General features: G+C 48.6%; 1 long non-coding RNA gene across 1 annotated transcript in view; it reads right to left on the minus strand.

Moving 5' to 3' along the window:
- LOC144827433 (uncharacterized) overlaps positions 1 to 7835 on the minus strand; it is a 247837-nt gene extending 240002 nt beyond the window's left edge. The window contains exon 1 of the long non-coding RNA XR_013610184.1: positions 7758 to 7835. This is a non-coding gene — a long non-coding RNA (uncharacterized LOC144827433). The remainder of the gene's footprint in view (positions 1 to 7757) is intronic.
- Positions 7836 to 26704: the final 18869 nt, after the last annotated feature.

Raw genomic sequence — 26704 nt, forward strand, 5'->3', positions numbered from 1 at the left:
TATGCAAATCAGCCTGACCCTGTTCCTCATGGGAACAGTCCAGCCCGAACTGCCAAACCATGCCTTCCCTGGACCGGAAACAAGCTTCCGAGGACCGGTTTCTGGCATTACAGCCGTCTTCAGCCCGGCTTGCTTGAATCCAGTGGCAAAGTGAGCAAGGGACTTACGTCTGAGCATACCCTGCCACACTTATGGCGGCCAAAAGCGGTACAAAAGGGGGTGGTGATAGACGGAGCATCTGAACCAATCAAACACTCACACCCAGTCAAAAGATCTGGGTTTAATCCATCACCGTTCTTTAGCCCACTCTGCCACCCCAGTTCAGACATGGCCATATGCAAATCAGCCTGACCCTGTGCCTCATGGGAACAGTCCAGCCCGAACTGCCAAGCCAGGCCTTCCCTGGACCGGAAACAAGCTTCCGAAGACCAGTTTCTGGCATTACAGCAGTCTTCAGGCTGGCTTGCTTGAATCCAGTGGCAAAGTGAGCAAGGGACTCACGTCTGAGCATACCCTGCCACACTTATGGCGGCCAAAAGCAGTACAAAAGGGGGTGGTCATGGACGGAGCATCTGAACCAATCAAACACTCACACCCAGTCAAAAGATCTGGGTTTAATCCATCACCGTTCTTTAGCCCACTCTGCCACCCCAGTTCAGACATGGCCATATGCAAATCAGTCTGACCCTGTGCCTCATGGGAACAGTCCAGCCCGAACTCCCAAGCCATGCCTTCCCTGGACCGGAAACAAGCTTCCGAGGACCGGTTTCTGGCATTACAGCCGTCTTCAGCCCGGCTTGCTTGAATCCAGTGGCAAAGTGAGCAAGGGACTCATGTCTGAGCATACCCTGCCACACTTATGGCGGCCAAAAGCGGTACAAAAGGGGGTGGTCATGGACGGAGCATCTGAACCAATCAAACACTCACACCCAGTCAAAAGATCTGGGTTTAATCCATCACCGGTCTTTAGCCCACTCTGCCACCCCAGTTCAGACATGGCCATATGCAAATCAGTCTGACCCTGTTCCTCATGGGAACAGTCCAGCCCGAACTGCCAAACCATGCCTTCCCTGGACCGGAAACAAGCTTCCGAGGACCGGTTTCTGGCATTACAGCCGTCTTCAGCCCGGCTTGCTTGAATCCAGTGGCAAAGTGAGCAAGGGACTTACGTCTGAGCATACCCTGCCACACTTATGGCGGCCAAAAGCGGTACAAAAGGGGGTGGTGATAGACGGAGCATCTGAACCAATCAAACACTCACACCCAGTCAAAAGATCTGGGTTTAATCCATCACCGTTCTTTAGCCCACTCTGCCACCCCAGTTCAGACATGGCCATATGCAAATCAGCCTGACCCTGTGCCTCATGGGAACAGTCCAGCCCGAACTGCCAAGCCAGGCCTTCCCTGGACCGGAAACAAGCTTCCGAAGACCAGTTTCTGGCATTACAGCAGTCTTCAGCCTGGCTTGCTTGAATCCAATGGCAAAGTGAGCAAGGGACTCACGTCTGAGCATACCCTGCCACACTTATGGCGGCCAAAAGCGGTACAAAAGGGGGTGGTCATGGACAGAGCATCTGAACCAATCAAACACTCACACCCAGTCAAAAGATCTGGGTTTAATCCATCACCGTTCTTTAGCCCACTCTGCCACCCCAGTTCAGACATGGCCATATGCAATTCAGTCTGACCCTGTGCCTCATGGGAACAGTCCAGCCCGAACTCCCAAGCCATGCCTTCCCTGGACCGGAAACAAGCTTCCGAGGACCGGTTTCTGGCATTACAGCCGTCTTCAGCCCGGCTTGCTTGAATCCAGTGGCAAAGTGAGCAAGGGACTCACGTCTGAGCATACCCTGCCACACTTATGGCGGCCAAAAGAGGTACAAAAGGGGGTGGTGATGGACGGATCATCTGAACCAATCAAACACTCACACCCAGTCAAAAGATCTGGGTTTAATCCATCACCGTTCTTTAGCCCACTCTGCCACCCCAGTTCAGACATGGCCATATGCAAATCAGTCTGACCCTGTGCCTCATGGGAACAGTCCAGCCCGAACTGCCAAGCCATGCCTTCCCTGGACCGGAAACAAGCTTCCGAGGACCGGTTTCTGGCATTACAGCCGTCTTCAGCCCGGCTTGCTTGAATCCAGTGGCAAAGTGAGCAAGGGAATAACGTCTGAGCATACCCTGCCACACTTATGGCGGCCAAAAGCAGTACAAAAGGGGGTGGTGATGGACGTAGCATCTGAACCAATCAAACACTCACACCCAGTCAAAAGATCTGGGCTTAATCCATTACTGTTCTTTAGCCCACTCTGCCACCCAGTTCAGACATGGCCATATGCAAATCAGTCTGACCCTGTGCCTCATGGGAACAGTCCAGCCCGAACTGCAAAGCCATGCCTTCCCTGGACCGGAAACAAGCTTCCGAAGACCGGTTTCTGGCATTACAGCCGTCTTCAGCCCGGCTTGCTTAAATCCAGTGGCAAAGTGAGCAAGGGACTTACGTCTGAGCATACCCTGCCACACTTATGGCGGCCAAAAGCGGTACAAAAGGGGGTGGTGATAGACGGAGCATCTGAACCAATCAAACACTCACACCCAGTCAAAAGATCTGGGTTTAATCCATCACCGTTCTTTAGCCCACTCTGCCACCCCAGTTCAGACATGGCCATATGCAAATCAGCCTGACCCTGTTCCTCATGGGAACAGTCCAGCCCGAACTGCCAAACCATGCCTTCCCTGGACCGGAAACAAGCTTCCGAGGACCGGTTTCTGGCATTACAGCCGTCTTCAGCCCGGCTTGCTTGAATCCAGTGGCAAAGTGAGCAAGGGACTTACGTCTGAGCATACCCTGCCACACTTATGGCGGCCAAAAGCGGTACAAAAGGGGGTGGTGATAGACGGAGCATCTGAACCAATCAAACACTCACACCCAGTCAAAAGATCTGGGTTTAATCCATCACCGTTCTTTAGCCCACTCTGCCACCCCAGTTCAGACATGGCCATATGCAAATCAGCCTGACCCTGTGCCTCATGGGAACAGTCCAGCCCGAACTGCCAAGCCAGGCCTTCCCTGGACCGGAAACAAGCTTCCGAAGACCAGTTTCTGGCATTACAGCAGTCTTCAGCCTGGCTTGCTTGAATCCAGTGGCAAAGTGAGCAAGGGACTCACGTCTGAGCATACCCTGCCACACTTATGGCGGCCAAAAGCGGTACAAAAGGGGGTGGTCATGGACGGAGCATCTGAACCAATCAAACACTCACACCCAGTCAAAAGATCTGGGTTTAATCCATCACCGTTCTTTAGCCCACTCTGCCACCCCAGTTCAGACATGGCCATATGCAAATCAGTCTGACCCTGTGCCTCATGGGAACAGTCCAGCCCGAACTCCCAAGCCATGCCTTCCCTGGACCGGAAACAAGCTTCCGAGGACCGGTTTCTGGCATTACAGCCGTCTTCAGCCCGGCTTGCTTGAATCCAGTGGCAAAGTGAGCAAGGGACTCACGTCTGAGCATACCCTGCCACACTTATGGCGGCCAAAAGCGGTACAAAAGGGGGTGGTCATGGACGGAGCATCTGAACCAATCAAACACTCACACCCAGTCAAAAGATCTGGGTTTAATCCATCACCGGTCTTTAGCCCACTCTGCCACCCCAGTTCAGACATGGCCATATGCAAATCAGTCTGACCCTGTTCCTCATGGGAACAGTCCAGCCCGAACTGCCAAACCATGCCTTCCCTGGACCGGAAACAAGCTTCCGAGGACCGGTTTCTGGCATTACAGCCGTCTTCAGCCCGGCTTGCTTGAATCCAGTGGCAAAGTGAGCAAGGGACTTACGTCTGAGCATACCCTGCCACACTTATGGCGGCCAAAAGCGGTACAAAAGGGGGTGGTGATAGACGGAGCATCTGAACCAATCAAACACTCACACCCAGTCAAAAGATCTGGGTTTAATCCATCACCGTTCTTTAGCTCACTCTGCCACCCCAGTTCAGACATGGCCATATGCAAATCAGCCTGACCCTGTGCCTCATGGGAACAGTCCAGCCCGAACTGCCAAGCCAGGCCTTCCCTGGACCGGAAACAAGCTTCCGAAGACCAGTTTCTGGCATTACAGCAGTCTTCAGCCTGGCTTGCTTGAATCCAATGGCAAAGTGAGCAAGGGACTCACGTCTGAGCATACCCTGCCACACTTATGGCGGCCAAAAGCGGTACAAAAGGGGGTGGTCATGGACAGAGCATCTGAACCAATCAAACACTCACACCCAGTCAAAAGATCTGGGTTTAATCCATCACCGTTCTTTAGCCCACTCTGCCACCCCAGTTCAGACATGGCCATATGCAATTCAGTCTGACCCTGTGCCTCATGGGAACAGTCCAGCCCGAACTCCCAAGCCATGCCTTCCCTGGACCGGAAACAAGCTTCCGAGGACCGGTTTCTGGCATTACAGCCGTCTTCAGCCCGGCTTGCTTGAATCCAGTGGCAAAGTGAGCAAGGGACTCACGTCTGAGCATACCCTGCCACACTTATGGCGGCCAAAAGAGGTACAAAAGGGGGTGGTGATGGACGGATCATCTGAACCAATCAAACACTCACACCCAGTCAAAAGATCTGGGTTTAATCCATCACCGTTCTTTAGCCCACTCTGCCACCCCAGTTCAGACATGGCCATATGCAAATCAGTCTGACCCTGTGCCTCATAGGAACAGTCCAGCCCGAACTGCCAAGCCATGCCTTCCCTGGACCGTAAAAAAGCTTCTGAGGACCGGTTTCTGGCATTACAGCCGTCTTCAGCCCGGCTTGCTTGAATCCAGTGGCAAAGTGAGCAAGGGACTCACGTCTGAGCCTACCCTGCCACACTTATGGCGGCCAAAAGCGGTACAAAAGGGGGTGGTGATGGACGGAGCATCTGAACCAATCAAACACTCACACCCAGTCAAAAGATCTGGGTTTAATCCATCACCGTTCTTTAGCCCACTCTGCCACCCCAGTTCAGACATGGCCATATGCAAATCAGTCCGACCCTGTGCCTCATGGGACCAGTCCAGCCCGAACTGGGGTGAATGTATGACATTGTTCTGCATTCTGTCCATCAATTGTTGTTTTTGCATTTGTCACCCTGAGTGGGATGGGTATGCTCAGACGTGAGTCCCATGCTCTCCACACCACTGGAGTCAAGCTATCCAGGCTGATGACGGCTGATAGCCAGAAACCGGTCCTTGGATGTTTGATTCCGGTCCAGGGAAGACATGGCTTGGCAGTTCGGGCTGGACTGTTCCCATGAGGCACAGGGTCAAGGCTGATTTGCATATGGCCATGTCTGACCTGGGGTGGTGTGGAGTGCAACAAACCAATGGATTTAGGCCCAGATCTCTGTACTGGGGTGAATGTATGACATTGTTCTGCATTCTGTCAATCAATTGTTGTTTTTGCATTTGTCACCCCGAGTGGGATGGGTATGCTCAGACGTGAGTCCCATGCTCTCCACACCACTGGAGTCAAGCTATCCAGGCTGATGACGGCTGATAGCCCGAAACCGGTCCTTGGATGCTTGATTCCGGTCCAGGAAAGACATGGCTTGACAGTTTGGGCTGGACTGTTCCCATGAGGCACAGGGTCAAGGCTGATTTGCATATGGCCATGTCTGACCTGGGGTGGTGTGGAGTGCAAAAAAACGATGGATTTAGGCCCAGATCTCTGTACTGGGGTGAATGTATGACATTGTTCTGCATTCTGTCCATCAATTGTTGTTTTTGTATTTGTCACCCCGAGTGGGATGGGTATGCTCAGACGTGAGTCCCATGCTTTCCACACCACTGGAGTCAAGCTATCCAGGCTGATGACGGCTGATAGCCAGAAACCGGTCCTTGGATGCTTGATTCCGGTCCAGGAAAGACATGGCTTGGCAGTTCTGGCTGGACTGTTCCCATGAGGCACAGGGTCAAGGCTGATTTGCATATGGCCATGTCTGACCTGGGGTGGTGTGGAGTGCAAAAAACCGATGGATTTAGGCCCAGATCTCTGTACTGGGGTGAATGTATGACATTGTTCTGCATTCTGTCCATCAATTGTTGTTTTTGCATTTGTCACCCCGAGTGGGATGGGTATGCTCAGACGTGAGTCCCATGCTCTCCACACCACTGGAGTCAAGCTATCCAGGCTGATGACGGCTGATAGCCAGAAACCGGCCCTTGGATGCTTGATTCCGGTCCAGGAAAGACATGGCTTGGCAGTTCGGGCTGGACTGTTCCCATGAGGCACAGGGTCAAGGCTGATTTGCATATGGCCATGTCTGACCTGGGGTGGTGTGGAGTGCAAAAAAAACGATGGATTTAGGCCCAGATCTCTGTACTGGGGTGAATGTATGACATTGTTCTGCATTCTGTCCATCAATTTTTGTTTTTGCATTTGAATATGCTTTTGAGCATTTATGGTCGAACCACCCTAGATTCCTACCATCGCTTTTAACCTCAACCCTTAGGGTATTTCTTATTGCCTCCGTCATCTGGGAATAGGACTCCTTGATTCCTTTATGTGGCATAGACTCATCTAAGCAAGTTTCAAAAAATTCATAATTGCTCTTTACAATTTTCTCAGTGAAATCAATAAGCTCTATGTTCTTCCATCTTAAGAAGTAGCCATTGTGTTTGGCCAAAATTATGTCCTGGGCCGCGCATGTATAGTTTTTCTCTGAGAAAATCGCAACTTGGTAAGTATAGATATAGTCACCCTCAAGGGAAAGTGGTCTCGCTTAAATGAAGGGGTAACCAAGAGGTTAAGATGAGATTATTGAGCGTTCTAAATGGGTCTTGCTGCATCTCAGTTTTTATTTCCTCCCATTTCTTGTAATTAGTTTTGATTATTTGTGGTGGCTACACCTGGGAGTTTCCTGATGGAGTAAGTTGGTTATCCAGTTGAGATATAATAGTATTGCTATCACTAGGACACCATTGGTAAACAACAGTGCACACGCAGGATATAGTAAAGCAGCAGTTTCCTTTTGCAGGATCTCAGGAGATAACCTCACATTCATCAAAACGTTTTCTAATTTGGCATTTAATACCCATTCAGATCATTAGAACATCTGGAACACCTCCTATGAATGGCATTTCCCACCCACCTACAGGTTGCTCATTAATGCTTTCATTCAAGTTGACCCTAAAACCCACTTCCGGTGTCTAAAATGATGCAACTGCTTCTAACCCTTTCTCCCAACCAACGATGACTAACGTCTATACTCGAGTACGAGCCCTAACAGGCCCACGCACCTTACTCAAATTATGTAAACCATGTAAATGTTTCCTATACATATTGTGCGAGTGAGAGAAAAATAATTGCGCGTGTTTGACATTGTTTACGTGTCACTGCACATCAACTATCTATCATTACCCTTGACAATGTTCTCATTTATCATCATGTTTGACTGTACGGTAAATCTATATCTGCCAACTTACAAATGAATGCCACATTGTGAGGATGGGGCTGGGCCTTGGAGGGTACAGGGCCTCGTGACAAGAGTTAAGAGGCACTCTGCCCCTCACCAAGCTCCCCACAAACCTTCCCAAAAAATAAAAATTAAAAAAGAAAGAGTCATTGATGCTGTTGCCAATGTCCTGGGGTGGTTTTCAAACCTCTTAATAATTGCTTAAAGCCTCTGAAAACTAGCTGGAAATCCACTGTTTATCAGTGATAAGAGGAGAGGCAAAGGGGGGAGGAATGGTAACGTAAAAAAACAAAAACGAAAAATACTTACCTTGTGCCGCATCCTGCGTCTCTGCTCTGTCTCTCCTCCATGGGACTCAGGCCGAACAGCAACCAGGAAGCACACCCAGTCTCCGCTGGCCAATCACAACACTGCAATGTTGCGATTGGCAAGCACCCAGGCTGCCTAAACTGTGTTGTGATTGGTCTGAGCACAGTAGTTAGGCACTCAGACGAAGACTGGGGTCCTGGGCATGTCCTCCATGCAGGCTGTGCAGCCTGCAAGGAGAACATGCAAAGTGCACATTAATGTTTGGCTGGCCCCAGAGGGCCTGCAAAGAATTAATGTGCGCTTGAAGAGGGCAAACCACTCCTCCCCTGTCCTGCTCTGAGAGCAGAGCAGCCCTGCTGGCCCGAAAACAGCTGGAAACAATAAAATGATAATAACAAGGTATTATCATTTTATTTCTCCTTTCGTCACACTGCTTAAAACCAGAGTGGCGACACTCCTCCACCTTAGCGGAGGAGCTCCTACTGGTTTACAGTGATTTTCAGGTCGTTTTTTCCTACCACTGTGTGATTTCAGCTCCTCCCCGAGTGACCGTGTGAATGGAGCCAAAACCATGTGATACATGGCAGCAGTGTATGAGTTGGCAAGTCTGTAAATCACATTAATCTTATTTTCTATGTCAGTAAATACAAATGTTCTCCTTTAATGCAACCATGACATCCTCTCTGAAATACCACTTAGTCCAGGAATGTTACTGCTTTCATTGTAACACCTAATTTTCATTTCTTCAGTTCTTAAAAGCAGTTTGTGTGTATTCTATTTAGCTGTAAACTGAAGGTAATTCATTCAGTGAGATAAAGTTAGCAAGCAGGGAAGCTCTTGTTAATTGATTCACGGTTTTCAAAACAGCCACAACTGTGTCTTTTTTGCAGCGAATATATGTGCCACAACACAAGCAGAGGATGCTACTGAAATTAATTTGTATTCCTTTGACACCAGTTGTGAACAAGTCAAGGGCTCTACAGCTTATGGTAGAAACACACTTGTGTAAACATGGTTGAGTTCTGTGTGGCTACTCCTATTGTGCAGAGAGAATTTTATAAGATATCAACACAGGCAAAAAATATTCAATTTAAGTTTATCAACTGTAATTCAAATGAAGTTCTAAATATATTTTGTATCTTTTGCATTTGTTGCAGTGGGGATGCAATTTGCACCGTGCAGATTGTTGGTGTAAACTCAAATACAAGCTGCACTCAATTAGATTGCCCTTTAGTCCAAAGCTGAGTTTTAACATCAACAAATCAGCTACATCATTTACAGTGAAGCACATTTGGCCCCACAAGGATGACAGAAATATGTAGATTTGTAAACCATGAACATTTATCAGCAGATTAGCTAAATTACAGACTCAAATAATTCAATTAATCATTAATTAATAATCATCATATACGTACATTGGTCAGTATAATACAACACAATTCAAAATCGCAAATTCAAAGACAAGTTTTTTAAGGTTTCATAAGTAATTGGAACAAATTCAATTTACTGTGAAGCGAAGTTTCCTACTCTACTAAACTACTAAGAGCCGCTGGAATTGGGGAAAAAGAGCAAAAGGTGTCAGCAAATAAAGCCGTAAAAAGGTGCATCAAGAGGCGTGGCCAAGATGGCGGCGGAGTGAGACATGCTTCTGAGTCCCTCCGGCGCCACGAGATACATAGCCTTGTTTAGCACCCTCTTGGGGTTCCAGCTCTCCGTGCCTCGTTCCGCCTGTGATCTCGGGACTGCCTGGGAGTGCCGGGAGGTCTCATTCGGCCCACCGGGTCGGTGATCGGCGGATGTCAGCGGTGCGGCCTGTTTTGGCAGCGATTGAAGGTGCGGCCTGTACTGCGGCGGAGCCCGGAGGTGGATCAGGCCAACAGACGTGCGTCTACAGAGGTGAACTGCTATGAAGGGATGATATCGGGTGGCCTGTAGTGCAGCAGACGTGGTGTAGCGGACGCCCTGAGCGAGTGGGGCTGACAACATTGCACTGATCCTGGGTCGCCCCCCCGTCGCGGTAGACGATTGGAGAGTACTGCGACGCGACTACAGTGAGCCCCTATTAACTTACCCTCACGCTCTAGGGGGCACCTCAAGAGGAACTGTGCGGAGCCGCAGGAGCGGCCAGAGGGGCCCTGTTTGCGGCCAATCTGGTGGATCGCCACGTGGTCTCATCCTAGCACTGCTTCTCACGGGTGCTTACAGTTCGGGGAGCGCAGAAGTGGTGGACCTGACGCATGGTGGAGTTTGGCCTGGACTCTGGTGCGCGAGCCAGGGTGGAGAGCACGGAGCACCCCTGTTCAGTGGTGACGACACCCCCCGGACCAGCTTCGAGGCCCCAAGTAAGGAGTGGAGGGGAACAGGGGAGTGCAAATAGCAGGTCGCATTGTCGGCGGTCGGTACAGGGCCGCCCCTGGAGAGAGGGGGCGTTGGACGGGCGTGGAAACACCCCTCACGATCTAGCTTTGGGGTGCTTGCCGGTAGTAATGGCGTCCACTAGACCGAAAAAGGACAAACCTGGGAAAGATGGGATCCCGAAGGAAGCGGCGCAGTCCACCTCGCCTACCCCTGAAAAATCCCCAAAAAGGGGAGAGAATGAAGAACCCGCGACCAAGGCCTTCATGATTGAGCTTTTCGCGGCCATTAAAGAAGACATATCGGAGCTGCGCTCCCAACTGGCCTCGGACCTGCGTGAAGTGAGGAGAGATGTGTATGGAGTGGGGGAACGGGTCGCTAAATTAGAAGAGCACGACGTGGGAACAGCGGAGGACATTCCCCGACTTCAACAAGATGTCATCCGCCTGACGGAGCAGAACCTTGACCTACAAGCCCATACCGAGGACTTGGAGAATAGGTCACGTCGCAACAATATCCGGATCCGTTCAGTGCCTTGGAAAGGGGAAGGGGCAGACTTACGGGAGTACGTGGAGGCACTGTTCAAGCATATCCTGGGCGAGGAGGACATACAGGCCATACGAATGGACCGAGTGCACCGTGTTGGTTTGCCGCGGGGACCCCAGGCACCCCCCCCAGACATTTTGGTGTGCGTGCATGACTTTCAGATGAAGAAACGGATCCTCCGATAGGCAAGCGACTTAGCCCCCCTCCAGTTCCGGGATTACCGCTGTATCAGGACCTGGCGGCCTCTACTCTGCTAAATCGGTGGGAATTCAAGCCTGTTACTTCATATCTACAGGAGCAAAAAGTGCCCTACTCCTGGGGGCACCCGTTTCGTCTCATCTTCCGATGGCAGAACAAGTTGGTCCAGGTGCGCTCTCTGGAGGTGGCGTTGGATCTTCTGGGCCTGGAACGACAGGACTCGTCGCCAAGGGACAACGGCTCGACTGGCAGGCGACGACGGCGCTCTGCAGAGTGGCAGAGAGTGGAAAAACCTGTGTCGGTAGGAAGGCCCGACTTGTCGGCAAGGATGCAGGAGAGGGGTGCAGCAGTCGCTTCTGTGGCCCAGGTCACTGACGCGGCACTGGACTGCGGTGAGGCGGCTTCATGAGACCAAGACGGCCATCTGCAGGCGCCGGAGGGGGCTACTACTCCGAGGTAGCACTTGTGCTTTCTCTCCATGTTCGTAAGGGTGGTCAATGACATGAACTGGAGGAGCCTTGACTGGTGCCATATCCCCCTGTCCTTGAGACTTGTTCTCTTCTGTTATGAGTGGTGTGTTTTTCTTTGGGGGTGTTGGGGGTGTGAGAGGGGAGGGTTAGGTGGGGTAGTGGTGGTAGCAGGGGGTTGTTCAGAGGTATGGTTCTGGGGTACTTACAGGCGAGGTGGGCCAGTAGTGTACAAGGCGGGGAGGTCCCGCGAGGCGGGTTAGTCTTGGCGCAAGCGGGTGGTGGCATGCTGCGCTCGGTTCCTGGCGGGGGATGGGGGTGGGGTGAGCCATCCACTCGCTTACTCAACATGGGAGGCTTGGGTGGGCGGCCTTTGAGAAGCTGTATCGAAGGAACTCCCAATGTTGCCAATAACCTTAGGGACATGGAATGTTAAAGGGCTGAATTCCCCCCAGAAGCGCCAAAAGATTTGGAAATATGTCATTGATCATCAGTTAGACATAGTGGGCCTGCAGGAGACCAACCTCACCAAATTGGAGGACTCACGCCTTAAGCACAAATTGTTCCCGCTAATATACAGATCCTCCGCCGCCACGAAGCAGAGAGGGGTGGTCCTTATGTTCCGCTCGACCCTACAATTCCAACCTCTGGGTGTACAGAATGACAAGGAGGGGCGCTGGGTCATGGTTAAGGGCCTCCTGCGGGGTAGGGTCTGCACCTTCCTCGTGCTGTATGCACCTAACACTGGCCAAAATGTCTTTCTACATACCCTGCTGAGGAAAGTCGCTGATTTTGCTGACCGGCCGCTGATTGTCGTGGGGGACTTCAATCTAGTGTGGCAGAAGGACCTAGATAGCACTCATTCACAAAGGTCAGACATGGGCAGGTTCTCCGCCAACACGCAACAACAACTTTCTGACATGGGTCTTTTTGATGCCTGGCGCTTCCTATACACCCAATCCAGAGACTACACTTTCTTCTCCCACGTCCACCGCTCTTATTCTCGAATTCACCACTTCTTCCTGAGTCAGTCTCTTCGTGGGGATCTCCGGGAGACCAAGATCTTCCCGCTGTCTGTTTCTGATCATAGCCTGCTTGCGGTGGGTCTCTAGTGGGGCGCGGGGAGTAAGGACAGCCCTAGGTGGTACTTCCCAGCTCCCCTGGTCCGGGATAAACTCTCCTGTAACAAGTTGCGAGGACTTATTAATGAGTTTTTCGCGCTCAATGACCCAGGAGACACCTCGGTCTTCACCACATGGGATGCCTTTAAGGCGTGTTTTCGCGGGCACTGTATGGCATTGAATACTGCTCTTAATCGACAACGCGGTCGGGAAAGAGAGCAACTGGAGGAGGAACTGTCTACCTTAGAGAGAGCGCACAAAGAGAACCCCTCCAGATTAGGGTTACGGCAGCTGACAGCTGTCAGAGGTAAACTCCGGGCCCACTATAATAATAGGGCCAAATACACCTTGCTTAAACTACGGCGTCTCTCATACTCCCAGGGCAATAAGGTGGGAAGACACCTGGCCAGGCATCTTCGAGACAAGAGGGAAAGGGAGTACGTTGGGGAAATCCGTGACACTCGCTGGGGGGACTGACACATCTGGACGAGATAAAGGCTGAACTGTTTGGGGCCTTCTACAAGACTCTTTATGCAGGGGATGACCTTGACGCTACAGCACAAAGCGACTGTCTACAGAGGTTAGCATTGCCCCAGGTCTCAGCGGATTGGAATGAGGCGTTCTCAGCCCCCCTCACCAGGGAAGAAGTATTAGCTGCCATTAAGGCTTTCAAACCTCACAAGGCCCCGGGGGCGGATGGATATACTGCCATTTTTTATAAGTCTTTCGCCTCTGAACTCTGCCCATACCTCGTGCGGCTGTTTAACTGCATGGCGGAAGGGGGCGAGACCTCTCGCACTATGGCCGAGGCCCTTATATCTATCATTCCCAAACCCGGTAAAGACCCTAGTAAATGCGCTTCTTATAGGCCGATTGCCCTCCTACATTTAGATGCAAAACTCTAGTCCTCTATTATTGCCCGGCGGCTTTACGACCTGATGCCGGTGCTCATAGACTCGGACCAGTCAGGGTTTATCAAGTGACGCCAGATCCATGATAACACTCGTCGAGTACTACACCTGATTGAGAAGGCCAATAGGTTTAGAATCCCGGCAGTCTTGGTGGTCGACGCCGAGAAGGCATTTGACAGGGTAGACTGGGGTTTCCTGTTTCGTACGCTGGCCGCCTTCGGCTTCTTCAAAATTTTTGACAATGATTCGAGCGAACTACTCCTCCCCCGATCCCGAGTGGCAGTGAATGGCCACCTGTCTCCCTTCTTTGAGCACTCTCGGGGCACGAGACAGGGGTGCCCGCTGTCGCCGCTGCTTTTTGCCCTTAGCATAGAGCCGCTGGCGATAGCGATGAGAGCCAACCCAGACATTCGCGGACTGCCCTTCACTGGGGAATCCCATAAGATTACTCTCTTTGCGGACGATGTCCTCCTCTCCATCTATGACCCGGCCCACTCTCTGCCACACGTGCACGCCGCACTGGAACGCTTTGAAGCGGTGGCGGGGTTCAAAATTACCTATGACAAGTCCTACGTCCATAACCTCACGATCCCCCAGTCTGAAGTCCCCCTTCTAAAGTCGCTTACGCCTCTCCCGTGGACTGATACCTCTATTCACTATCTGGGGATCCACTTGACCCCTACGCTGGGTAAACTTTACTCTGCTAACTTCCCTCCGCTCCTAGCTAAGATCCAATCTGACCTGGCCCTGTGGAAACCCATGTTCATCTCCTGGTTGGGGAGGATACACGCAATTAAAATGTTCCTTCTCCCCAAGCTCTTGTACCTATTCCAGGCCCTTCCTATAGACCTCGATGGGGAATTCTTCAGACGAGTGAAGTCTATGATGCTGCGCTTTATCTGGTAGGGAGGTAGGGCGCGCTTCTCCTTCGCCGTTCTCCGCAGGCCGAGAAAGGAGGGAGGAGTGGGACTGCCTGACATCCACTTGTACTATAAAGCTGCACAACTCCGTATCCTGGTAGAGTGGTCTCAACAAGAATCAGAAAAACATTGGCTACATATGGACAGGAGCGTTGCAGGGAGAACAATCTGGGATTTGGTCTGGAGGCCCAAGTGTGACAGACCCAAGAACGCCTATGTCAGTACCCCCACTAGCACCACCCTGAAGGTTTGGGACTCAGTCTCCAGAGATGACAGGTGGACCACCTTTCCTTCCCCCTTCACGCCCATACATTTTAACCCCGCCTTCCCTCCAGCGTTAACTGAGGGGCCCTTCGAGGCTTGGAAGGAGGGCGGGTGCCTAGCGCTCACACACCTATTTCACAACTTTGACCACTCACCTTTGAAAGCTGTCGGAGGGACTACGGGGTCCAGGAGAGTGAACTATACCACGGCGCGCAACTACTACTCTGGGCGCTCTCCTCCGAGGTGAGGGAAGCGGCCACTCGGCCTCTCACAAAGTTTGAAGCCTTCCTGACCAAAACTTCCTCCATGAAAGGGGTCATCACTTTCATATATGGGTACCTACTTTCCACTGCAGTTACCCCTAGGCCTCGCTATACGACCATGTGGGAAGGGATCCTTCAACGGGACATTTTGGATGCAGAGTGGGCTCATCTGTGGTCCGACATACACAAGTTTAATCACTCAGTGGAGCTTAGAGAGGCACACATGAAAACCATGATGGACTGATATCTACACCCCGACAAGTTGAAATTGATCTTCCCAGGCACTTCCGACAGATGTTGGCGGGGGTGTGGGCTCTTAGGGGATTTTCAGCACATTTGGTGGGACTGGGCCAGTATCCGGCCATTCTGGGAGGAAATTCTAGCCCAAATTAAAGATATGTTGGGCTACCCCATTCCCACCTCAATGGCTTCTACCCTGTTGGGCCTCCGTGATCCTTCTCTCGAACACCAGACTAGGGCGGACAAGAGGATCATGTGGCTCAGTATCGGAGCTGCCAAAATTACTCTGGCCGCAGCGTGGAAGAAGAAAGAAGCACCGGCCATCTCTCTCTGGCACTCGAGACTGTGGAAATTGTTAAGTATGGAGAGGATGGCGGATATTTTTCTAGACGACTTTAAGAACTTTGAGTTTCGCTGTGGCCCACTGGTCGCTTTCCTCTTCAGGGGCCTACCATCCGCAGTGTGCCCACCCAGCGTCCAAACTCTCCACTTGTTTTCACTCTGAACCTCTGCCGCTGCAGGTTTAGTACCCTGTCCTTTGCATGTTGCTACCACCACAGGGGAGGGGGGAGGGAGGGGAGGGAAAGGGGGGGGAGGGGGGGTTGTGCTTGTCTTCTTTGTTCGATTATGACATCTCCCAAATTGTTTGCCCATGTTAATGCATGCAGAGTCACGTGGCTGCGGAAGGTTTTGATAGTGTCCTTATAGGCCGACTGTGGTCTAGTCGCCGGGGGGCTGGGCGAGAAACCGCACTGATATGACTTTACATGGCCGGGACTATCCGCTAGCCTCTATCTAAATTGCATGCCAGATGGTGTCTCTCGTAATTCCGAAGAGCATCCCCTAGGATTCCATTCTCTAAACTAGAGGCTTGACCGCAGGGCTCTTTCTACAGCTCCTTATGCTATACTTGGGCTGCTGCTCATGCTGCCCCCTGCTTGGGATGTTGTGCGGGATTGTCACATATTCTCTATTTTGAAATGTCAATAAAAATACCTTAAAAAAAAAAAAGGTGCATCAAATGAAGATTCAGCTAAGTAAATGAGAGAGGATTTTTCCAGGAGTCTTACTCTTTGAGCGGCAACAATGTAGAAAATCTATTCACTAAAGGCTGGAAAGGGGCACCTGAACCTAATTAGCGCAGCAATGCTTAATTAAAACATAAAAAAATTTTTTCGACAAGATGCAACATTCCCCACAGTTCTAAGGGAGAGGGAACCTATCAGAATCACAAAAATTACAATAAGGCATTTGCAGTCTTTTTCCCAGGCATCGCCCACTGTAAGTTTTTAGCTGCAAGACCTTCAAAAGATATCTCATACCAAGATGATATATCACAGTCATCTTGTCCCAATCACAGGTGTGGAAATTCACTATTCACTATCTATGAAACCACAAACTGACAACAATTCTCACAGAAACCAAAACATTTGCAACATTTAATTATCTCAAACTACTCTAGCTCAGCTCCTCAAACAAGAGAAAGAGAGAGAGACCGAATACAGCATCCAAAATGCATTTTCAATGTTAGCGAGAGTCATTTAAACTGAGACCTACATTAACTATGGCTAATTTAACATGAACACATATTAATTATAGTCTGTGTTATCATGAAAATCCAACTTTGAGTATATGATGTGCTTATTGCGTTATCTAATATGCAACCTATAAAATAGTGGGTGAGCATTACCAATTGATGACTCAGAGAGTCATCACACAATACTTTCATAAATCCCCTTGTGACTGTTTTTCAAAAGCCAGTTGGTGACTTCTGTTGTTGCCATCTAGACTTCTCTAATTCCCTTAGGATACAGATAGCTCTGCATCTCATCCAGCTACACTGCTTCTCTTTTGCTTTCTCCCATTTGCCTTTGTCACCAAGTATTCCCCCTTACTTTAAACCATTCCTTCCAGTCATCCCTCTAAACCACCTTATACATAGTAATGCACATGTAGCTCAGAAAGCAAAGATTAATATGAGGGGTCAAAATAGTCCCTAATAGTTAATTCTCAATACCCGAAGTCAGTTACCAACTGCAGAAAACCATTTTCCAGTTGTTTTCCAGGCACCTGTTGCTTCCAGATCCTTGAAATCTTTAGAAACATCTGACATATTAGATATAAACGTATTAACCTCACTACTCCTGCTATGGAACATAAGCGCAGCACTGCTGGATGTGTAATTTATGGCAGACTCCATATTCCTTTGCAAGTAAGTTATCTAAAGCAAGCCTGTTCTGTAGAACCATGGCTGTTATTGCTACAAGATCTGTATTGATAGCAGATAACTCACTGGCAGTGTTGGTGACGGTCAACCAAAGTAGATTGTGTTCTAATCTTCAAGTGATTAAAACATAATCTTCTAGAAGGAATCATACCACCAAAGATGTCACCAACTATTGTGAAGCACTAGCCTTGCATTTCCCATGAAGTACTACTCCCTTATCTATGTTATCTACATGATAAACCTTAGGAAAAAGTAAAGGTAAGCAACAGTTACTTATCCAATTTTCAGGAAAATAAGCATTCTTTCCACCCACATAAACTCCAGGAACAACAAGATACTTTCTACTGATTAATAGCATCGCCAATAATCTCTTTAGAATACAAAGGGTGGATATTGTAGTGTTCATAAATTTCTTCTGATCTGGATTGATCCACCTTTTCAATCTTGATGGCAATGTGCCACCCTCCATATGTGTTGAATCTTAAAGAGCATCTATATTTTCATAATAAATATTATTTTGTACCAGATATAATGTTGTTTACTTTACAAACATCCTCTAACTCCTGCCACATTTCTTTATTCTTAGTAGGGACACCATTGACTAGAATAATAAGTGCTTCTTCAAAATCATCTCTCTGCACCCCGACAGTTTCAATATTCTGCTTAAAATATAATGGCAAGTACACAACTCTACCTTCAAGACCTTTCTGTAACTCTGTTCGAGGTAACTTCCCTGTCTTTGGCGCCATACGAACTATAGCATGGAATGGATGTATATACTGTATTAGAATTGATTCAATTCAATTCAAACAAACTTTATTCGGCTTTTGTTTGTAAAACCATAAAAGTAACACAGATGCAAATACAGTAAGACAGTTAAGAAATGATATATAATTAAAAAAAATATTCTGTACCGCGGTAAATCAGCTGAATTAAAAAATATGCCAAGTTAAACCGACTTTACACATCCATACAGGTCCTGGACTTCACAGAAGTTTTAAAAAACCCTACTATAAAAAAGATACAGTCTTCTTTCAATAGTTGAAGATACAGGAGGGCCGGACGAGCCTGTCTAAAATTCATTCTTTTTAAATGGGGAACCAGGAAATGCTTATGGGGAAATTCATACAGTTTGCATAAAAACAAAAAGTGCAGCAAATCCTGTGGAGACTGTCCATCACAGCCGCAGGGAGCTAGCACTTGACCTCTACTAAAACCCTTAGGTCTGGCTAACAAGAGGTGGAAAAGGTTCTTCCGGAACCTAGTTAGCAGGAACTTCTCATATGTTGACAGGGACCCCATAAGATAGGATTCCGTCATCTGGGTTGTTTTAAGCATTAAATACAGCCAGACACTAGGTTTCAGCACCTCCTCAGCTTCCTTTAAAGTCAGGAAGGCTATCTTGGCTAATTCCGCATCCTTCTTGACGATAGCGTCAGGGTTGGCGAATAGATCACCCCGTCTTATCCCTTCAAAACTTCTTTTGATATACATATGCCAGGTAATAAGGGCCGAGTTATCAAGAGACATACACTCTCTTAGTATTAAATGATTGAGAGTTAACTCTTTATTCAGCCAGCACTTTAGCCAAAAGATCAGGGGTCGTAGAGCAATAGCATCACTTAGGTAGGGGACCCCCAGTTCCTCATGGAGCGCTAAATTAGAGGTTCCACGCGGGACACATAGTAAGCGTTTCAAAAAGTCATTCTCTACTATCTGAAGGGAATCTACGGCAGTGTATCCCCAAATATCACTACCATAGGTGGCTATGGCCAGGCTTTTAGCTTGATAAACTCTCAACATAGCTTCTGTGGGTGTCTTCCCTATTTTAGAGGCAAAATTAAAAATTGCTGTGTTTACCCGTGCCAGATACCCTTTTTTCCTCAAAATTAGGGGACCCCATTTAAGTTGGTTGTCAAATAGAACCCCTAAATAGGACAATACATTTGTGCGGGGGATCTTGGCGGGGCCCAACACTAAAATGAAAGCTCTTTTTCGATTGTTGCCCCACTTTCATGATGTAGGACTTGGAATTGTTAATTGCCAAGTCCCGGTCAGACATGAATCTAGAGAATGTGGTTAAAAGGGATTGCAAACCCATTTCGGTCCTGGATATGAGGACGGCGTCGTCCGCATAAAGCAGGACGGAGATGCCACGCCGTCCGACTTAGGGGTAATCCACTCAAGTAACCCTTAATGCACTATCCAGTTTGCTTATATAAAAGTTAAATAAAAAAGGTGCCAGTATGCATCCTTGCCGGACTCCCCTCTTAATCTCAAAGTCCCTGGAGACCTGCAAGTCCTGAGAAAACCTGACATTAGCTTTAGTTGATAAGTGCAGGTCCTCGAGAAAATTAACTATACTGTTCCCCACCCCCATTGCCCTCATGGACTGCCACAGCTTGTCCCTGCTTACACAGTCAAACGCAGATGACAAGTCCATGAAGGCAAGGTGGATGGTTCTGGGGCGAGCAACAGTATATTTGCTCAATATCATAGATAAGTTAAGACACTGAGCAACTGTGGAGCGTCCCGGCTGGAATCCATATTAGACATCCGACATAATCTTATGTTCCTCTGCCCAAGTTGATAACCTCTGTAAAAGAATCCGTCCTACTACTTTAACCACCGAATTGATAAGCGAAATAGGTCTGTAACAGTGGGTACTATTTTTATTGCGTCTGGGACTATAGTGGAGGATGGCCAAGACTGGGGGCAGCCATTCCTTGCCCCAGCATTAAATACGGACTCCAGTATCGGACCCAGAACAAGGGGTCTTACTTAAATAGGTCTGGGGGATCCCATCTGGGCCTGGTGCTTTGTTAATGGATAGTCCTGTGATACCGTCCAGGATCTCACCCCTTTCAAAAGTTATTACATGGTCCTTTGTAACCTGTCTTTCTTGGGGGTTAGGCTCAAGAGGGCAATCAAACATGGATTTAAAATGAAGTACCCACTCCTCCTCTGTGATATGTGAGTTTAGGGTCCCCCTCCTTCCTGATCAAAGAGGGGTTGGTTCACAACACTCCAGAACATTTAACTGTGCTTCAGTCAATCAGCTCCCTCCAAGCTTCCTCCTTCAAGGCACCCTTCAGTATGGCCAAGCCTAACTTGTATTCCTGTCGGCAAACACATACCTCTGGTTGAATTCTTGGTTTGGCTGCCAGAGCCTCCCTCAACCTCTTTGCTGCTTTAGAGCAGTGGCAATCAAACCATTCTGGACCCTGTGTGGTATTTCTACTAGCTGGAACCCTTAAAATGTTGCCCACTTTTTGCGCTATTGCCTCATATGCTCCAAGAATCACATTTGGGGAGAAACCCTGAGTTGTACATATTGTTAATTCATGTGAACAGGATATTTTTACTTCATTATAGAATTTATCTGGGGACACCTGGGACCATTTTAATCTGCGCTTACCATCCGTCAGTCTCAGTACACCCCTGGTTGGAGCAGCCTCAGACTTATCTGATAATGGGTCCGACATATAAACAGTTAGTGGATTATGATCACTAAACTCACTCTCCACAATAATAAAACAATGAAAAGAAGATTGCATCGAAGAGGAAATTAAAATGTAATCAATAACCCTACCGTGCCCATTAAAAGTTGGCACATGAAACTTACTATACGGATCGGTTAAAGACATCAAAGCCACCAGATCCAGTTCATGTATCATGTTGTTCAACAGTTCCCCCTGGGCATGATGTTCGAAGTGAAAACCCCACCTGCGGGGGAAGCCCAATTCAGAGATACAAGATGTTGATGGGTTACCACAGGGGTGTATATTGAAATCTCCAGAAACCACAAAATTATGTAGGCTGTGACCCAAGAATTCTCTTATAAAAGCTCCCAGAGTAGTGATGTTACAGTCTTCATGCAGACAAGCAACCGAATTGTAAAAATTACCAAGACCCCATCTGATATCCCCCCTTTTGGAGGACAACGCCAGGATTCCACGGTGTGTAGTTGGCATCACCTGGATCTGACAATCGACAGCCACAGAAATGTATACAGCTAGACCACCCTTTGGTCTTCCACTCACCGAAGGGGTAGCCGGGACAAAAAAAGCCTTATAACCTTCCAGAATAGATCACAATCTACTGACCATGTTTCTTGGAGGCTAATCACCATGAATTGCTTCACATATTGCACCCACCGTGGATTTTGAAGCTTATTGGCCAACCCTGCAATATTCCAGGATAGATAATTATTAGATCTCACATCTGGGGGCCTTACTGCTTCCTTCACTGGGGGCTGATCAGGATATCATGTTCCAGCTCAGGGGGTGGATGCTCCCTTAGTCAATCACAGTCCTCCAGACCAGTTAGGGCAGCAAATCTGTTGTTTAGCGGTAATGAAGGGTCAGTACCAAACTGTCTATCTAGTTTCAAAGGGGAGTAGACCATAGAAATAGGCTATTGACTAGGTGCTAGTCTATTTAACCACCCACGTCAAGGAGGGACCCTAGGGACATTTTCAGTCATGTCCCTGTAAGGGACTGCCTTGTAGAAGTACCCCAGGGGTAAGGCCCATATAACAGATCCCAATAGGGGAGTAAGGCTGATGTCCCTAGATAAAATACGGCCCACAGTGCGGGGATTATAAAAATTTACGATAATACAGTCACCAGAGCCCATTTTGTGTGAGCTCCCTATCCAACTGACCCTGCGTGCCATAGGATGTTTCTTACCACACAGGCACCCAAGATGGTATTTTGTGTGAACCAATGAGTTTGTTTATTCATCAGCTGCCTGTGGTCTTCGTTAGCCCCTTTGGGAAGGGAGGGAACATTCCCCAGAACCACTACGTATGGGGTGGATTCGGGTGGGAGGTCAATAATTGGGAGACTTGATAGCTGTAAGTCCCTTCCTTCTGGTCTCTTTGTCCTATGGGGCACAGAAGGCCCAGCTGTTGTAGGAGTCTGACGTGCGATTGCTGGCATGTCTACACTGCTGGGCCTAATGCTATTAGAGCTAATCTTATCTAGTGCACCAGTATTTACTGTAGGTCCCACATATGAACTTACTTGTGCACCTTTACCCCCAGTGGCTGCTTGGTCTTTACTAGTAATAGTCCTAGCTGTCGGTATAGCCGGCGGATTACAGCTATCCCGCCCTGCTAGTTTTATTAACCTTGCTTCTACTGTACACAATTTTTGAAAAATTGGGTCCAGTAGGGTGGACATCATAGTTTCGAGCCTGCCCCAGAATTTCCCCTCCTGGGTGCTGTCCGCGGGCTGCCCTAACATTGTCTGATTCATGAGAGTAGGGGGACCCTCTTTACAACCATTTGTGGTAGGGACAGCTAGTAAATTATTTCCAGATGTGCCGTGACCAGATTTATTTGATTTCGCTAGTCCCCGCCTTTTCCTTTTTATAACAGGGGATTGCTAGTATAAGTTTGCTTCAGTTGTGCTTTCTGCCCTCTAGTTGTAGCTTTAGATTTAACAGGGCAAGATTCTTGTTCCATAGATGAACAGGAAACTGAGTTTATCACTGTATCTGGGACAACAAGTGAGGACTGACTCAGCCTGGATGGACATACATCATGGTTGCGAACTGTCAAAGAATCAGAAATTGCTGGGGTTAGAGAGAGCCTACCTTGTGAAGGGTGGGACTCAAGAGATAGTCTGCTTTCAGTAAGTTTTATTTAATTAATGAGAGCTGATTCTGCTCTCAAAATGAAGGCATCTAGAGTTCCAGCCACACTCTTCCCAAGGTTTGGCTTCCGCTTATTCATATTGGCTATTTCTGAACACACTGAACTGTTTGTGTTGAATTCCCACTCAGCCCGCACACTGCAGGAACGAGGTATGTTCCAATCCACTTTCCCAGCTCAACAGCCACTCACGAGGTATTACCAATGAGTGTACCAATGACCCAGAAAAGGGGGTGGATTGTGGGGAGACACCAAGTCTACCACCCCTCTAGAGCGAAGAACGAACCGCTCCCTCCTCCATACTTCTGCACCTGTGTGAACAGGAAAAATACACTTCACAATGCAAACCTTTCCTAGGAACCCAACTCCAATGGCCATATCCTGTTAAAACAATCGTATTGCACTTACCAGTTGAGAGTACAGGTTTGGTATCGTGGAGACTTCAATCAACCAATTATACTCCTCCAAGATAACTTCTCTTGGATCCAAATGGCTGACTGTTAGGACAAGGTGTCTCTCTTAAGTTTACTTTATCAGGGGAAAAACATGTCTTATCCTTGACATGGACAAAAAAACCTTCACGCTACAACCACGCGTGAATACCGGCACTGAATGTCAACACAGAGAGTGTTACGATAGCAGCCTGGCTATCCACACACACGGGATTGGACAGGGCTCGCGGAATGACCTAAAACGTCATTTCCTGCACCCAACGATGTGGAGCGGTGCTTTAAGGAGCCGCGTAAAAGTAAAGAAAGCACGTCTCAATCACCGCGTTATCCTCACAAAGAAAAGGGACAAGGGTGCCAGTTAGAAGGGAAACAAAAAACCCCCAAGGTTTGCATAAAATGGGATACTGCACAATAATCAACGGGACGAAGACAGGGAAAAGGGTCTCTAACTCACTAAACTCACTACACAGGGACGGCAAGGGAAGGGCAAAAAAGATCGTCAGTGCTCCAAGGAAGGGGAAGGGAAGGGTAACGATTCTCACGAGCCCGTGTGAAACAGCTAAACGAATCCAGGAACACAGGAACCAGCATACAGGAACCCACAGGTTAGCAATAACAAGCACTGAGAGGAAGGTAGGACTGACCTATATCCCAAACTGGCAGGTCATGTGATACAGTACATGGTCACAAAGAGAGGACTGAAACCTGATTCCTAACAGTACCCCCCCCCAATAATCCTCCCCACCGGCCGAGGCTTCAAGGGATGCTGTCTATGAAACAATCTGACTAAACGAGGTGCATGCACCCCCCCAGCTGGCTCCCATGTCCTATCCTCCGGGGAATATCCTTTCCATTCGACCAGGTAATATAGATGACCTCTCCTATGCCTGGAATCAATAATGGCATGAACCTCAAACTCTTCCTGTCCATCAACAACCAAAGGAGCAGGAGGGGGCAACACCCTATCCGAGGGAACATAGGGCTTCAACAACGATGTGTGGAATACAGGATGGATCTTATAGTCCTGTGGCAACTGAAGCTTCATAGCCACCGGATTAACTACCTGAACCACGGAAAAAGGGCCCACAAACCGCGGTTGCAACTTGCGAGACCCCAGCAATCTCAAATTGCGAGAAGCCGACAAAACTTGGTCACCCACCTGATAACAGGGGGCAGGGGCCCGATGCCAGTCTGCCTGCTGTTTCATAGCAGCCTTAGCTTCGTGCAGCCGCACTCTTGCCACCTCCCAGATGTCACTCAACCTCTTACACACGTCATCAATGGCTGGCACATGCCCAGTGGGTTGGATAGCTAACGCTCTTGGATGATACCCTGATGAACAAAACAAAGGAGTCATGCCCAAGGCGGCATGCAAACTGTTATTGTACGCGAATTCGGCTATGGGAAGAGCAGTCACCCAGTCACATGACAAAGACGAAATCAAGCACCACAGGTACTGTTCCATGGTCTGGTTGGTGCGCTCAGTCTGACCATCGGACTGCGGATGATATGCCGACGACAACCGTATTTCCATCTTGAGCACCAAACAAAGCTCCGTCCAGAAATGGGACACAAACTGAGCCCCCCTGTCAGATATTACCACAGACGGTAAGCCATGTATCCTCACAACTGAGGTCATAAACACCAAGGCCATCTCCTTCGCTGTAGGGATCTTAGATAGCGGTATGAAATGCGCCATCTTCGTAAACAAATCCACCACCACAAAAATGGCGGTGAACCCAGACACAGATGGAAGGTCAGTTACGAAATCCATACTGATGGTATGCCAAGGAGAAGAAGGGACCTCTAGGGGCTGCAAAAGACCAGAGTGCTTACAGTGTGAAGGCTTGCTAACGGCACAAACAGGACAAGCAGTCACATAACTCTGGATGTCTCGCGCCAATGTTTCCCACCAGAACCATCTCAAACATAATTCCTTCGTCTTACACATCCCAGGATGTGCCACCAATGCAGATGAATGACACCACTCCAAAACCATTTCTCTCAAGTCAGGGGGGACAAACAACCGATTCTCACAATACAATAACCCATCCTGGGACACCACCTGGGGTAAGGCTAACCAAGGAGTGAGATCCTTATGACGTAACCGTTCCTTCACCATAGCGGGGAAGTCATCAGCTGTTACAACCCCAATGATCCTCTCGCCATCGATCATCGGTCTGTCTTCCTTCAAGGGACTCGCTTCACCTGGATCAACATGAATTCGGGAAAGGGCGTCAGATTTAATCTGCTGGGCTGCAGGCCTGTATGTTATGACAAAGTCATATTCATTAAAGAATAGGACCCACCGCATCTGTCGCGGAGTCAAAGCCCGGGCAGACCGGAAAAACTCCAGATTTTTATGGTCGGTGTAGATCGTAATGGTATGCCGGGCACCCCATAAATAATGACGCCATTCCTCGAAGGACAGCTTCACAGCCAATAACTCCCTCTCCGGCACTGTATAGTTGCGTTCTGCTGGCAACAAGGTTTTAGAGAAAAATGCGATAGGGTGCATATGGCCCGAACCCTCTTCCCGTTGTGATAACACCCCACCCACAGCACACAATGAGGCATCCGTTTCAACAAAAAACGGCAGGGCAGGGTCAGGATGCGCCAACACAGGTGCCGACGTAAACTTCCTTAATAACAACTGGAAGGCGTCCTGAGTCTCAATAGACCAAACGAAGGGAACCCCCTTCCCCAGCAGGCGGGTCATGGGTGCCACAATATCGGAAAAATGGGATACAAAATGCCGATAGAAGTTGGCAAACCCTAAAAGCACCTGAATGTGCTTCACTGCAGATGGTATAGGCCAGGTCACAATCACCTGTATCTTTTTTTGGTCCATTCGAATACCTTCCGCTGAGATAAGAAAACCCAAAAACTCCACCTCAGGGGTACTGAACTGACATTTTTCCAGTTTGGCATAAAGCTGATGTTCCCGCAGCTTCTGTAGGACTTGTATCACATGTTCCTGATGTTCTGTCCCATTCTCTGAAAAGATAAGAATGTCATCCAGATAGACTATGACAGTCCTATCCAGATACTCACTAAGGACTTTATTGATGAAGAATTGGAACGCCGCTGGCGCATTACATAAGCCAAACGGCATTACACAATATTCAAACAAACCATGTTTGGTCTTAAAAGCCGTCTTCCATTCATACCCGGGCTGAACACGAATAAGATGGTATGCGCCCCGCAAATCCAGTTTGGTAAACACCGTGGCTTTGCGGAGCTGGTCCAACAACACGGGGATGAGTGGAAGAGGGTATTTGTTCTTCACCGTGGCCTTGTTTAAAGTCCTATAGTCTACACAGG

Source organism: Lissotriton helveticus, chromosome 4_1 (assembly GCF_964261635.1).
Source record: "Lissotriton helveticus chromosome 4_1, aLisHel1.1, whole genome shotgun sequence".
Classification (NCBI taxonomy): Eukaryota; Metazoa; Chordata; class Amphibia; order Caudata; family Salamandridae; genus Lissotriton; species Lissotriton helveticus.